Raw genomic sequence first — 12554 nt, 5'->3', positions numbered from 1 at the left:
ATGAGGGGACATGTCTTAGTTTTTTTTTCTTTATTAAAATGTTCAGAACTTAAACTAATCTCCCTGTGCCTCAGCTCTGTGCCTCAGGGAGATTTCTGTGCTCTTTCGCATCCAACTGCGCCCCTGCTCCCAACAGGGAGAAAATTCTCCCCATAGAGTGTGAGGTCTTAGCTCCCTGACACTTCTAAACATTGACCATTTTTTGGAACTCCAGAATCCCCAGAGGAGCACGTTCCCTATCAACATTCCCTTTTAGTCAAATTTACTCCTCTGAAATTTAGATAAGGACCGGGGACATAGTTTCCATTATCCCTTTTAATCAAATCTCCCCAGGCTCCTGCAGGCGAAGACTGTAGGCCTGGAATTCACCAGGGCATTGTGGGTCACTGCCTTCTGTAATTGTGCCACGGTTCTAATTACTGAGCGCGTTATCCCGGTTACAATGTGTTTTAGCATTCTGCATTGCAACTGTCGTGAACAGTAAGGCCAATGCTAATGATAACTCAACCCAAGTCCAGCAAGGAGTGACGACACGTTTGTGCTTTGCATGTTCGCACTACACACTCCATTTAGCTGTTAAGTCATTAGGGGATCCCTGCTGGTCACTTTTGGGATGAATTTCCTTCTCTGGGTGTGTAAATGGTGTCCGGGACAAGTCATGATTGCAGAGCTGAAGCAGTGACAAGGAAATTCTCAGCCTTTATGGTGAAGGCAGGCAGATTAACGAGGTAACGAGTAGGTTAGACAAAGGAGAGCCAATGGATGTTATCTACTTGGACTTCCAGAAGGCCTTTGACAAGGTGCCGCACAGGAGGCTGCTCAGTAAGGTAAGAGCCCATGGTGTTAGACGCAAGGTACTAGCATGGATAGAAGATTGGCTGTCTGGCAGGAGGCAGAGAGTGGGGATAAGGGGGTCCTTCTCAGGATGGCGGCTGGTGGCTAGTGGAGTTCCACAGGGGTCTGTGTTGGGACCACAACTTTTCACTTTATACATTTATGATCTAGATGAAGGAACTGAGGGCATCGTGGCTAAGTTTGCAGATGATACAAAGATAGGTGGAGGAACAGGTAGTATTGAGGAGGTGGGGAGGCTACAGAAGGATTTGGACAGGTTAGGAGAATGGGCAAAGAAGTGGCAGATGGAATACAACGTGGGGAAGTGTGAGGTCATGCACTTTGGTAGGAAGAATAGAGGCATAGACTATTTTCTAAATAGGGAGAAATTCAGAAATCTGGAGTGCAAAGGGACTTGGGAGTTCTAGTCCAGGATTCTCTTAAGATTAACTTGCAGGTTGAGTCGGTAGTTAGGAAGGCAAATGCAATGTTGGCATTTATTTCAAGAGGACTAGAATATAAAAGCAGGGATGTGCTGCTGAGGCATTATAAGGCTCTGGTCAGACCACATTTAGAATATTATAAGCAATTTTGGGCCCCGTATCTCAGGAAGGATGTGCTGGCCCTGGAGAGGGTCCAGAGGAGGTTCACGAGAACGATCCCAGGAATGAAAGGCTTAACATATGAGGAACGTTTGAGGACTCTGGGTCTATACTCGATGGAGTTTAGAAGGATGAGGGGGGATCTGATTGAAACTTGCAGAATACTGAAAGGCCTGGATAGAGTGGACATGGGGAAGATGTTTCCATTAGTAGGAGAGACTAGAACCCGAGGGCACAGCCTCAGAGTAAAAGGAAGACCTTTTAGAACAGAGATGAGGAGAAACTTCTTTAGCCAGAGAGTAGTGAATCTATGGAATTCATTGCCACAGAAGGCTGTGGAGACCAGGTCATTGAGTGTATTTAAGACCGAGATAGATAGGTTCTTGATTGGTAAGGGGATCAAAGGTTACGGGGAGAAGGCGGGAGAATGGGGTTGAGAAACTTATCAACCATAATTGAATGGTGGAGCAGACTCGATGGGCCGAATGACCTAATTTCTGCTCCTATATGGTCTTAAGATTAGATGAGGCCTGGGAGCAGCACAGTCACTTTCCCTTTCTGCAGCAGATTGGGGCTTAGCTTGGGAAAGGGAGAGGAGATTAAATGGATGTTACCCCACCTCACAATGGCGGAGGAAGGTAGTGCTATAGAGGAGGAAGGCCTCAAGCTCACCTCGTAGTTCATGCTGGCTTAGTTGAACTCAGCTGGTGCTACATTAAGGACTGGGTTTAGCAGAGCACCTTGGCCACTGTAGAGACTTCATCCAGTCCCGGTCATCAAAGAGCCAGGAGCTAGATGTACTGGGGAGTGGGAGGGACAGCGGTGGGCAGTTGGGGACTCCAAGCCAGGCTGGCAGGGCCCAGTGAGGGGTTCAGCGGGGTGGGGGGCTGGGATTGGCAGGTTGGGGAGGAGGGTAAGGGGGGCTGACCTGCTGGCAGTGGGTGAGAGAGGGGTGAGGTGGGGGAGGGGACAAGAGGAGGGAGAGGGGAGAAGAGGAGGGGAAGGGAGGAGAGAGGAGGTGAAGAGAGGAGGGGGAGGGAGGTGAGAAGGGAGGATGGGAGAGGAGGGGGTAGGGGAGAAAGTTTACTTGTTCAGCTATAAATACTTTTTTTATGCATTCATGGAATGTGCATGTCACTGGCAAGGTCCACGTTTGTTGCCCATCCCTGATTTCCCTTGGGAAGGTGTTGGTGAGCTGCCTACTTGTACCACTGTCGCCCATGTGTTGTTGGTCAGCATCCCCTTCCTTAGTAAGCCTCAATACAAAATAGTCAACGATTCTAACCTTGTCCTGTGCCTCTAAGCATAATTCACCCTCTATGTTCTTTGCGGGCCCACTCCACCTCTTATTACCTACTTTCTAATTACATGCCTGTAGAAGATTTTTGGATTCCTTTCATGTTGACTGCCATTCTATTCTCATATTCTCTCTTTGCCAGTTCTAGTTTCCTCTTCACTCCCCCTGTCCAGTGGGGAGTATTCCATCACACTCCTGACTTATGCCTTATAGATGGTGGACAGGCTTTGGGGAGTCAGGAGGTGAGTTACTCTTCGCGGGATTCCCAGCCTCTGACCTGCTCTTATAGCCACAGTATTTATATGGCTGGTCCAGGACAGTTTCTGGTCAATGGTAACCCCCAGGATGTTGATGGTGGGGGATTCAGTGATGGCAGTGCCATTGAATGTCAAGGGGCAATGGTTAGATTCTCTCTTGTTGGAGATGGTCATTAGCTCAAATGTTACTTGCCACTTGTCAGCCCAAACCTGGATATTGTCCAGGTCTTGCTGCATTTGGACATGGGTTGCTTCTCCCTCCAGTGTAGTCATATCTTTCCAATACTGCGGGGACCAGAGCTGCACACAATACTCCAGTGGCCTAACTTGTGTTTTATACAGTTCCGGTACAAACTCCCGGCTCTTATATTCTATACCTCAGCTAATAAAGGCAAGATTCTTTTATGTCTTCTTCACCATTTCTCCCTGACCGACCACCTTCAGGGGTCTGTGGAACATACAATCCAAGGTCCTCTACGCTTCTCAGTATCCACCCATTTACTGTGTACTCCCTTACCTTGATAGCCTTCCCCAAGCACATTACCTAATACTTCTCCGGATTGAACTCAATTTGCCACTGTTCTGCCCACCTCATTGATATCAGTAAAATAAAAATGAAATAAAATGCTTTGTTCTCCTGTGAAAATAGGAACCATTAGTACTGCTCCATAAAAGGCTTCATTCAAAGTGATACAGTTCAGCTCTGTATTCACTCTGTTCATTGGGTTCAATACTTTACAGAGGCCTGAGAATGAAGCTCTGTCCTTTACAACATCTCTTTAACCTATACATTCTCCCTACAATTACATTGACAGCTCTCCCTTATTCTTATTGAATCATTTATCCATCTAATTAGATTTCCCACTCTGCCTCATCATGTGGGGTTCTGCTCACAAGGTGCTCTGTCTGTGTTGTTAAGGCCAAATTTCCAAATCACTGGAGAGAATTTCCCCTCTGTCGGGGGAACAACCCATGCACGGGCGGGCGCAGACCCGATCACGCCCCCGATCCGCACCCCCGGTCGGGTCCATGCCGCCATTTAATTTAGTTGGGCCAATTAAGGCCCTCCCAGCGTGACGTGCACCCAGAAGCGCCGAGCGGTCCCTGTGTGGGTCCCCCTGAGTCTGGTGTGCGCTCTTTCACACATGCGCATGAAAGAGCGCAGAAACCTCCCTGAGGCACAGAGCTGCCTCGGAGATAAGTTTTAAGTTTTAAAAATTTTAATAAAGAAAAAAAAAATTAAGACATGTCTCCTCATGTGACAGTGTCACAGGAGCTGGGACATGTCAATGAACTTTAATGGAAAAATTTATTTAATTTATAAATGCTTCATGAAACCTCATCCCGCCCATGGCTGAGGTTCCAAGAAAAATGTGAAGGCCTTCTGGGCTCTTCGCCTGCCCGCCAACCTTAAGGTTGGACGGGCAGCTTTCTCAATAGGGTTAATTAGTTAATTAATGGCCTTAACAGGCCTTTGACAGTTCGGCAGGCGCGCAGCCAACCTGCTGATTTGAAAATCTAAATAACGCGCAGTAACATCAGGACGCACGCCCAATGTCACCCTGCGTCATTTTACGCCTCGCCCCTGCTTGCCAAGCCGAAGATTCAGCCCACTATGTCAAATCACAGGCACAAACACAACCACTGGGGCCAGTCAATTATTTCTTTTACACAGTCACCAGGGGCTTTGAACAAAGAGGGGATGATTTGGTGTATTATTCCTCCCTATCCTCGATGGACCTTGCCCTCTGGGACCTGATCTGCAGAGAACTGCAAGTTACACTGCGACCATGAGACCCGCTGTTCACCAACGGGTACTGGGGGTCACACTCAGGTCAAGTGGTCACACAGTCAGGTCAGGGGTCACACAGTTGGGTCGGGGGTCACACAGTTTGGTCGGGGGTCACACAGTTGAGTTGGAAGGGGTCACATAGCCGGCGAGGGTGGGTCCATGCAATTTGCCATTCACTCCACGCTGCTTCAAAACCAGTCTTGCTAAAAATGAATTCAAAGGGTTCCTGACAGCTCAATTGGTTTAAGGTTCTTGTGATTGCTGCTGTTGGCTTGACACATGGGTGACACCAGAAAGGCCCCTGGGAATGGTATGTTCAAATCAGTCAATTAGTGCATTTGTCTCGTTTCTGACTCTATCTTGGTGTAAAAGTAAATCTCAACTGACTCAAATCCTACGGCAAGCAGTTTTTTGATTTTTTTAACTATTTGGCATTTTTATTTTCTTTAAACTCCTGCCTTCAATCTTTCTACCTTCTGTAGTTGTGTAACGACCAGACTGAATTAACTGAAATTTAGTCCACATTCAATATCCTGTAGCAGTTCATATTGTGTCACCCAAGTGGCAAATTAATCTCCATCACCTGTTAACTTCTATTATTTCCAGAAGCTTCTGTGTATAAAACTCTTTATTCAAAAAAAATTAGGTACTTGATCTATCAGGGCCATTTTAATCTCTCTCTCTCTGTCTCTCTGCTGCATTGATCAAAACAGAAGTGTGTCTTTTTACTACACAGACCCAAAATAGAAACAATATCCTAAGAAATTCATATTTCTTATTGCTAAGGGTTGAATTGTCCTGTGCTGAGCAATGGGGCCTGTTGAAAGTGTGACTTTACCCCATCCAGCGCTTTTCCCTATGCTTATACGATGTCCACTCATTCACAAGTCACTAGATTAAACTTCCACCCTCCGCAACTTCAGTTCATCCCAAACCCTCACCAAGCTCGGTTCATCCATCACCCCCATGATCTACATTGGCCCCTGGTTAATCAACGCCGCAATTAAAATTCTCATCCTTGTTTTCAAATTCCTCCAAGGCCTCACTCCTCCCTATCTCTTTGACCTCCTCCAGCCCTACAACCCTCTCAGACCTCTGCACTCTTCCAATTCTGGCCTCTTCTGTATTTCATTTGCTCTACTATTGGTGGTCTTGCCTTCAGTTGCATAGGTGCTAGGGTCTGGAATTCCCTTCCTAAACCTCTTCGCCTCTCTCTCCTCCTTTAACACGCTCCTTAAAGCTTACCTCTGACAAATATCACTTCTAATATACTCAGTGCCAAATTTGTAAGCCCTACAATGAAGTGCCAATTGGGATGTTTTATTAATGATAAAGGTGCTATATAAATGCAAGTTGTTGTTGACCTTGAACAGGGCCTGAGGAAAAATGCACCTGCTCCAAGGGATTGTGAGCTGGAGAGTAACATTTGTTGTGGTTGTTCAGACTCCTGTTTTCCAACACCACCCTCCTCCACAATCCCAGCCAGCCCTGTGTGTATTCACTGACTAATGGGTCAGACCTTTTGTTAGCAGAGGTCAGGGCCAGGTTATAGCTGGAAAGGTAATTGCCCTAATATTGTTATCTCCTACATGACTGCCTTTCAATATAATGCCATTGACAGCTCTGGCCTCTGGAGCTGTCAGTCACTTTCCTGAGACCCTCATTCCAGTTGCTTTAGATCTGGATTTTTTCTCATGGAGTTGTGCCAGTGTCATTGCTCCTAGATGCTTTGCCCTTTGTTTCCAAATAATACTTTACTGTTCTTCCGTGGATGAACCAGGTTACCCGTTTTCTCTCCAATAAAGGAGTCCATTAAATCATTAATCAAAAAGCAGAATACTGCGGATACTGCAAATCTAAAATAAAAACAGGAAATGCTGGAAATACTCAGCAAGCTGGGAAAAGCTCTGATGAAAGGTCACAGACCTGAAATGTTAACTCTGTTTCTCCCCACAGATGCTGCCATAAACTGCTGAGTTTATGCAGCATTTTATTCCATTAAACCATTGTCACTCAACACTTGGAGCTGTTGTCTTTTATTAATCCTTTCATCTTTATCACCAGTTTTCTCTGTGTTTTTCTCTCTTTTGTACCTTTCCTTTTCCCACTCTTTTCCTCCTTGTTTCCATCCTCTCATCCCTTTCCTATACATCCCTCTCTCCTCTTGTCTCTTGCCCTTTCTTTTCCTTCCTCTACTCCTTTTTCCTCTCATCCCTATTCTCATTTTTCCTCGTCTCTTCTGCCCTCTCTTCCCAGCTGCCCCTTTCTCCTTTTCTTTCTCCTTTCTTTCCCATCTCTTCTCTCTCCTTCTCATCCCTCCTTCTCTCAGCCCATCGTGCTTTGGGATATTTTGACTTGTGTTTCTACAGAAAGGGTTTGGAACAAAGCTAGTCTAAGTATTGAGGCTGGGATTTAATTCTCCCTTCAGAGGCGGGCTGGAAGGCTGGGGTGCATTTAATTGGGTGAGAAGTTGCAGGGCGGAGATCTCATCGCCTTCCTGACTGCCCCGCACCCACCCTCCCCAAATCCAATTAAGTCCAAGTGGGAAGTTGCAAGGATAACCTTCCTACACGGAAGCCAAATGGGCAACTCGCCAGATAAACCGGGACAGCCTGCAGCCTGCTTGTGCGCTGTGTATCTTCTACTTGGGGAACCCATGCCCACCGAAGAGACCCACCAGTGGCATGGGCTGGCCTCACGGGAAGACCCTTGCCTGCCCTAAATCCTAACCTCCCCATTGCTGGGGCCTCCCTGACTGGCCCCGGCAATCCCCCTGACCTACCTTCACTTCAGGCCCCAGGAACAATCCTGCAGTCTGGACTGGCCCACTGGCACGAGCAGTAAATCCTGCCCTGAGTTCACTCAGTCAATGAAGAGTGGGATGACTGCTGGTTGAGATGCTAATGGGCCAGTTTTGATGTTGTTTCCCCATAGATTGTAAATAACCAGTCTTAGCAATCAGGAAATACTTTACTGCTTGTATTGGAAATCCCTTGGTTATTTCTTTTTGAGTGTGAACAGAGATATAAGATAGAGCCTGTGTCACTGGCTGTCAGTGGGACTTTTGGAAATAGGAAGACTATGAGGGCAGTCAGGCTTATTAAACAGAAATCACTGAGGGCTTTCACTAAATCAATGAGATTTGTAAAATCAGGATAATCAGAAGCCATCTTGTTTAAGTCAAGGAATATGGTACGCTGGATTGGAGGATATTCTTCATTTTACATTATTATGTGAAAATCAGTAGTATGAATTGAATAGAATGTCTCATCATACCAATTATTCTGTGTATGTCTGCTCTTAGCTAAATAAAGCCATGGAATGATTCATGTTAAGTGTACATCACTGCAGGAGTTCCTCAGGTTAGTGTCCTAGGCCCAACCATCTTCAGCTGCTTCATCAATGACCTTCCTTCCACCTTAATGTCAGAAGTGGGATGTTCGCTGATAATTGCACAATGTTCAGCACCATTCGCGACTCCTCAGATACTGAAGCAGTTCATGTCCAAATGCAGCAAGATCTGGACAATATCCAGGCTTGGGCTGACAAGTGACAAGTAACAATTGAGCCATCAATGACATTCAGTGGCATTACCATTGCTGAATCCCCCATTATCAACACACTGGATTACCATTGACCAGAAACTGAACTGGACTAGCCATATAAATACTGTGGCTACTAGAGCAGATCAGAGGCTAGGAATCCTGCAGTGAGTAACTCACCTCCTAACTCCCCAAAGCCTGTCCACCATCTACAAGGCACAAGTTAGGAATGTGATGGAATACTCTCTGTCTGGATGAGTGTAGCTCCCACATCACTCAAGAAACCCGACACCATCCAGGACAAAGTAGCCGCTTGATTGGCACCACATCCACATACATTCACTTCCTCCACCACCGACGCACAGTAGCAGCAGTGTGTACCATCTACAAGGTGCACTGCAGCAACTCAACAAGGCTTCTTAGACAGCACCTTCCAAACCCACAACCACTACCATCTAGAAGGACAAGGACAGCAGACACATGGGAACACCACCACCTGGAAGTTCCCCTCCAAGCCACTCACGATCCTGACCTGGAAATATATCGCCATTTCTTCACTGTTACTGGGTCAAAAATTCTGGAACTCCCTTCCTAACAGCACTGTGGGTGTACCTACACCACATGGACTGCAGTGGTTCAAGAAGGCAGCTCACAAGGGCAATTACGAATGGGCAATAAAAATTCTGGCCTAGCCAGCGACACCCACGTCCCATGAATGAAATTTTTAAAAGTACAGAGGAGATTCACAAGGATGTTGCCTGGACTGGAGAATTTTAGTTCTGAGCAAACATTAGATTGGCTAGGGTTATTTTCTTTGGAACAGAGGAGGTTGAGGGGAGATGTCAGTGAAGTGTATAAATGATGAGGGATCCAGATAGAGTGGTTGGGAAGGCCCTATTGGCCGTGGTTGGTCCGTAACCAGGGGGCATAGAGTTAGGATAAGAGGCAGGAGGTTTAGAGGGAATTCAAGGGGAAATGTTGTCACCTAGAGGGTGATGGGGATCTGGGAACTCACTGTCTGAAAGAGTGGTAGAAGCAGAAACCCTCATTATATTTATAAAGTACTTGGATATGCACTTGAAGTTCTGTAACCCTCAAGGTGATGGATCAAGGGATGGAAAGTGGGATTAGGCTGGATGGCTCCTTGTCATATTCCATGGACATGATGGGCTGAATGGCCTCCTTCTGTACAGTAAATTTCTATCTTTCTATGATCTCCATACTTTAATTAAGATCTCATGTATAAGTGGTACAGATAAGTTAAAAGTTAAGATATGTCATGAAATAGGGCAGGGCATGGGGAATTGTTTCCAATGGCCAAGGAAGCAAATTCTTAATACAGAAGGAGGCTATTCAGTCCATCGTGCCAGCTCTGGCCCATTGAAAGAAATATCCATTTCATCTCACTGCCCCTACTTTTTCCCCTTAGCTCTGGAACTTTTTTCCTTTTCACATATTTACCTAATCACCTTTTGAAAGTTACTTTTAAATCTGCTTCCAACATCCCTTTGACCCTCAGGGACAGTGTACAAATATTGTTGGAATGGAGCATGTGTCTGAGATTGAGAGTGAAAGTCCTGAAACCATTTGAGAGTCAGTTAGATGCTGGGCTGATCCAGTCAGAGTGCTCTTGGATGGAGGGACTGAAGGGCCTTTTTAGCCACTTTAGTGAAGAGAGTAAAGTAGAAACTTGAGGACTGGAAATAAGTTTTTAAGATGAACTGCTTATTAGGAAAGTTTCTATGAAGAATTTTTGAACAGAACGAGAAAGAAAATAAACCGATTTCCAGCATCCACAGTTTTTTGCTTTTTTTGAGAAAGGAAATATACTGAATGAAAGCTTCATTGTGAAGTTCGTACACAGAAGGTCTCCTGTCTACATTCCACTTCACCCACAGTTCCATTTCACTCACCCCATCAAAATAAGCACAATATTCAGAAGTTCCACTTACCTAAAATTCCATCCCAAAGGGACATCCAAGGCACACGTTGTACTTAAACTAATCCAAGCGTAGTGACATCTGGTAACAGATTTTAAACGACCTAGTGTTGTTCCGGAATATTCTGCATCAGGCATGGCTGGAATACATGCCATAAACAGCGCGCAGTGGAAAACAACTTTATTATTTTTTAATCTATTAAAAGTATTTTATTATGTAAAGCTACATGATCTGATCTGTCAGCTGGTCCAACACAAATGCCAGTTTGCTAGTTCCTGCTCTCAGCTTACCCAGGTTAGCTTCAAACAGCTGAAGTCAGCGTGTCAAAGATTGCACAAGTCACTAGTAAGGGCATGGCACTCCCCTATCAGGGGTTTGTTTTCAGTGATTGATGTACATTTATGGTGCCAATGGGTTCCTCAAGTCCCAGCTCTAACATTCCCAGTTAATTGCTGTCAGCTTGACTCAGCCACAGTGAGCCTCACCTCAGCGTCAGATGGTTTCCTATTTATTGGCCCTAATTTTAGAGGGATGGGGAAGTATGGTGACTCAGAGCATGTGGGGAGCTGAGGGAATCCAAAGGGCAGAAGCTGCCCTTTCTTATCATCCATTCCAGTAGCAGCCTACATCTGTAACCAATGTCACATGGTCATAACCTTAAAGAACTCCACGAAAAAGACTCCAGAAATACTAGATTCTTGTGCATAGACTGACAGCAACTGTCATGTGGGCACTTGGATGTCGCTTTATACATTCCTGATACTGTTAATTTTTTGACAATGCTTCTCTTCATTAAAGGCAATGAAGCATATAACGGAAAGGACAGACTTAATTCTCTCATTTCTGGCTTCCAGTTAGGCTGTTCCCAGATGATGGTGTAATTCCTACACACAAAGCACAAAGGGAGGAGGCCCTGTACTTCAGGGCCCCTGAATATGTTCTAAGTGGCCACACTGGGAATCATTGGCGTGGAGAGTATTAAAAAGAACATAAAAATATAAGAAATAGGAGCTGCAGTAGGCCATTCAGCGCCTCCAGACTGCTCTGCTATTCAATAAGATTATGGCTGGTCCCTGACCTCAACTCCACTTCCCTGCCCTATCCCCATATCCCTTGATAAATTCCAAAAACGTATTGATTTCAACCTTGAATCTACTCATTGATTGAGTACCCACAACTCTCTGGGGTAGAGAATTCCAAGGATTCACAAGCCTCTAAGTGAAGAAATATTTCCTTATCTCAGTCCTAAATGGCCAATACCTTATCCTGAGACTATGCCCTCTTAGTTCTAGACTCTCCAGCCAAGGTATACGACCTCTACCACTTTAATCTTATTTGACCGCAACTCATGTCTATGCATATGGTTTTTAAGTTTAATAGTCTAGTTATAGACTTAAGTATGACACACTTGAACTCAATGTGAAATCTATCATATTATGATCACTCTTCCTCAAAGGATCCTTTACTATGGGATTATCAATTACCCCTGCCTCCTTATATAAGATGAGATCTTAGAATAGTCTTTTCCCTGGTTGGTTCCATGACATGTTTTCTAATAAACTATCTTGAATGCCTTCCATGAACTTACCCTCCAAGTCACTTATGCCAATTTGATTTGTCCAGTCCAAATGAAGATCGAAATCTCCCACAATTGTTACATTGCCTTTGTTACAAACTCCTCGTATTTCTTGATTAATATTCTATCCAGCAGTACGGCTATTGTCAGGGGGCCTAAAACAATCTACTCTGGAGGGCGGCTGAGGATAATGCTGGAGGCCTTCCCTAACCTCAAGTGTTTCCTTCCTGCTCACACACTGAACCACAATCCACAAGAGGTCATCATGTCCAATTTCAACATGCAGAGGGAATCAGATGGAGAGATGCCTCTATGAGACTCCACAATCCTTCCTGTTGAATATGATGACTGCCATAACTGGTTTCATCCAGAGCTTAGCTCAAGGTAGCTGCTGCCTCAGAATGGAAATGACATCAGACCATTTGAAAACAGATTAACCAACATTACTAAAAATTGGAGATAAACCCAAATTTACTTCAATGTTAATTTAGCTACCTCAGCACAGACCAGAGATAAAATTCTGCTTTTTCTGATCCTTACCATTTAGCTACTGACTATCTCCTCCAGCCCTAGAACCCTGAGATCTCTGCGCTTCATTAATTCTGGCCTCTTGTATAGATCTCTGATTTTCAGCACTCCGCCATTAGCAGCCAGACTAGGCCTTAAGATCTGGAATTCTCCAACTCCCCCACCTCATTTCTCCACCTCTCCCTC

This window comes from Cetorhinus maximus, chromosome 16, assembly GCF_964194155.1.
Source record: "Cetorhinus maximus chromosome 16, sCetMax3.hap1.1, whole genome shotgun sequence".
Lineage (NCBI taxonomy): Eukaryota > Metazoa > Chordata > Chondrichthyes > Lamniformes > Cetorhinidae > Cetorhinus > Cetorhinus maximus.
This window is presented reverse-complemented; position numbering follows the sequence as displayed.